The sequence below is a fragment of the Sinocyclocheilus grahami genome, unplaced genomic scaffold, assembly GCF_001515645.1.
Source record: "Sinocyclocheilus grahami isolate Dianchi unplaced genomic scaffold, SAMN03320097.WGS_v1.1 scaffold449.1, whole genome shotgun sequence".
NCBI lineage: Eukaryota > Metazoa > Chordata > Actinopteri > Cypriniformes > Cyprinidae > Sinocyclocheilus > Sinocyclocheilus grahami.
In genome coordinates, this window is record NW_015505628.1 from 455,291 (window position 1) to 459,169 (window position 3,879).

The 3,879-nt window shown below is 38.6% G+C and overlaps 1 protein-coding gene across 1 annotated transcript in view; it reads left to right on the forward strand.

The window, feature by feature from the left end:
• Positions 1-3,879, forward strand: part of LOC107552403 (zinc finger protein GLI2-like) — a 113,608-nt gene that overhangs the window by 1,006 nt on the left and 108,723 nt on the right. The gene's annotated exons all lie outside the window — the stretch shown is intronic.

The window sequence follows — 3,879 nt, forward strand, 5'->3', positions numbered from 1 at the left end:
TGGTTTTATTTAAAAGTCAATGTCTGTGTAAACACAAATCTTAAGGTTTTGACTACAAAAAAGCTATTGAACATTTCCACAATTATTGCTTAGGAAAAAAGGGTTACAGCGGCCTTTTAACATTTTCTGACTATATGGGGCATGTTGTCACATTTAAAATCTACTATTAAGCAGCCTTTCACAGGCTTTTCAGCTGAAATAAGCTGTAAAACAAGTATAATTGTAAAATAATTAGAATTATAGCTTGTGTTAACCTAAAATGTATCTTCAGGGCACAGTTTAACGTTTCAGTTTAAATCTATATGATTTAAATATGGTGGAATTTATTGGAATTTTAGTTGCATGCATTGAATCATTACAAAACAAAGCATTATTGTAACTTAAGGCAGATGTGAATTAGGTGTTTGGAACAAACAAAACCAGTGCTAGAGAAAATAATCATTAGATTTAATCATTTGGACCTTTGACTGGAAACTTTCCTGCGTGACAACTAGCCCCGGTCTCTCTTAATGCATAAATAATTCTTACAAGATTTGATCCAAATGCATTAAGTCTTGGGTTTCAAAAAGGAAAAGTCTTTGCACACTTTCAGGAAGCTACCCTAAAGTACAAAAGCTAAAAGGTACATCTTTGTACCATATTTACCCCTAAATTCAAAATATTAGTATACATTAAATTGTGCCTAAAGTGTACATATTAGTACATTTTGAGAGGATACTGCCCCAGTGACAGATTTGTACCTCTTTTCCTGAGAGTGTAGAGTTGCATGATCACTAGCTAGTGCACTAAACATGAGCTCATATGGCGAGCCAGAGCAGTGATGTCATTATTAGAGCTGTACGGCGTGCATGCAACTGCTTCTCGCCTCTATGCTACCCACCGTCTTGTCTCATGTTCACCACAAATGCAATTAAGATTACTTACTTAAGGGACACTTATAGCACCATAACATGTCTTCTTTAAAATCTTTAAAATACTGCAACCATCAGCTTGTTTTATCATTAATATGATACATTTGAACAGACATTCAATGTCCCGTACTGCTGTTTTAACACAAATTTAGAGAGTTCAATAAGTGTTTTCTTAGTCTAATATAATACATATTCAGATTTGTCTTTTTTTCCCCCTTGCAAAGCATGTACAAATTATTTCATGCATCGATTAAAAATGATAAAGAAAACTGTTTTAGCCAAATACATGTCTATTTTCCTCTTTGCATGAAAATTGCACACCTTGAAATGTGGATCATCATGTTAATATGCTCTAGAGCCTATATATATATATTAAAGGTAGGTGTAATTACAGTATACTGAAGTGTATCGGTTTTAATGGTGATTTAAGCTTAATCTATTTTAGTCCAGCAGCTCACGTCTAAGTGAGTTAATTAAGTGTAATTAATTGTTGTTTTATCTGCTGTAAACTTCACACGAATTAGTTTTGACCCCATTTCCATTTTCTATTCGAAATACAGACCCACAGTCAGCTAAAAGTGATGAATGAGGCTGATTTAAGCGGGGGAGATCTGGGACGAAATGCATCGATATTGATGCTCTGTTTTCCTGCTTTTCAGCACTATTAGCCTATATAAAACAATTAACTAATTAAATACAAAATAATAATAATAATTCATTTAAATACACCTTTAATTTTTTTATTAAGTTTTAATAATATATATACATTTTTACGTGTTTAGAAAGTTCATAGCAAAACTTTGCATGCAGCATTTGACTTTTACAGGATGACCTTGTAGAAAAACTTGATGTAACTTTTGTCAGTGCGATCATTCTGTGTGAAGCCCGACCCATGAGAGAGAGAGAGAGAGAGAGAGAGAGAGAGAGAGAGAGAGAGAGAGCATTGAAAACAGATCACTGGGGGTCTCACCGCAAACAGTCGCCCTCGCAAACTCTTCTGTTGTTTCTATTTCCCAAACTTCTCCGAGGATTCCGCAGACGAAAACTCCCTTCGTTCGCTCTCAGTGATGGACCGTAAAAGTTAGAAGAAGAACCCGAGAGTGTCCGCTGAACTTCCCGACCGGTCCCCGCCTCAGAGCCGCCGCTTTCCGCGCAGACCTTCGCTCGGGTTTTGATGGATGTTCGCGGGACGCGCTTCTGTTTTCTGGAGCCACAAAGTTGAAGAAAGAGTTTGATCGTGTTTGCGCGAGTTTGATTCACTCTTCAGAGCTGGTAAGTGCTTCATATGAACACGTTATAAATGCACATGCGTGTTTAACAAACAGTTAACGCTTTTAAAATTGTTACATTATTATTATTATTATTGTTTATGGACTCGTATGGAAAGAAAATCCCATCGGCTCTTTTGCATTTTTTTTTCTGGCACTCACAACTCTTACTTTAAGAGTTAATTTTAGGAGTTAAATTGCATTACAAATACGAGCTATAGAATCGAATAGAGTTGCTTTTCGACTCTTGTTTGACTCCTGACACTGGAATCCCAAACATTCTGCAATTTGATCCATATGGGGGAAGATGTGATCAGAAGGTGCCAGGCACCAGTCCTAAACACATCTACTCATCCAGGCGTGTTAGAAAGAGTCTGCATGCGTTATAGATTACTCATTAATGCGTGTGCATTTAATAGTTCATAGTCCAGTCTTCTTAGTGCATGTGCAATTTAATTTCCTTCCGAAGTTTTAAAGTTGAACTTTGTGGAGGGAAAATATGTGCATTGCACTAAAGTGTATTTTCTTTATTTTTTATTATTTTTTTGGCATTAAAATAAGCATGGTCGTTTTTTTATTGATACTAGCTTAAGTAAACAGTGTAATAGAGGCTAATGAATGCAAACAGAAGTTCAGAGAGCTGTTGAGAGTCCAGTTACCTGATGTTTGCTCTTCAGACTTTCTTTTTCTTTCTCTGTTTACCTCCTGAAATACAATCGATTTCTGTGATCTCTCTCGGCCGTTACGGCGCTTGTTGTGTGTTAAAAAATTCACTGAGACATAGAAGACGAGGAGCCATAACAGGCTCCAAAAAGCTCTAATTGGCCCATTTAAATCCTGTAGGAAAAAGCAAAAAGCATTCGGTGGGAGTGAGTTCACATCCATTAGCATGAGAAAACAGTTTTAGTGCATTTGCCATTGTGCGCAATAAAGAGTTCTAGCAGTCAGAATAAAGGATGTGAAAGAACGACGGGCCCATTCAGGATTATTCAGGTCCGGCCGAGCTGACGGTCACCGGGGCCCCGGGGGCCTCTTTCATCTCCCCCGGAGCCTTTTTCACACATCCCGCTCTCTCAGTGTCCGTCAAGCCCTTTCTCACTGGAGAAGAATTTAATGAAGCGAATGGTGCGAAAGCAGAGGAGCTGAAAATACCGGAGGCCTGAATGGAAACAGAGTAAAACTCCCCACCGAGACGCTTCAGAAGTTAAGACAAGAGCGAGAGAGAGTCGGCATTCAGCGCTCGACACGTCGCCACCAATTAACGCCAAATAAAGCTCAGCCGGTTCCAGGTGAACAAACCGTGGAAGAATCGCTTAAAGCTGTTTTTATTCCGTGCCAGATGTCTGGAGCCGTGCACATAGTTCCAGGCTATTTGTGGAGGAATTACAGGACAGTTTCCAAATTTAACATAATGATTTAGGGTAATTAAGAATTGGTTTAAAAAGGCCACTTTAGTGGATTTTCCTGTGCGAAGCATCTTCATTTTTCTCTCTGCACTAAAATATTTCATGCTTTTTCATGCATGTTTTAGAAAAAATGCTTCATTTTGGAATAGGATGCTTTTAGACCTCAGAAGTGACGCCCGGTTCAAAGTGATTGGAGTTTGATGACCATTAACGTCCCATTCTGAAGGGCTTTGCTCAGGATTGACTTAAGACTCTTTGAGACCGCAGGGAACTCTCCCCCCCCCCCCCCCCCCC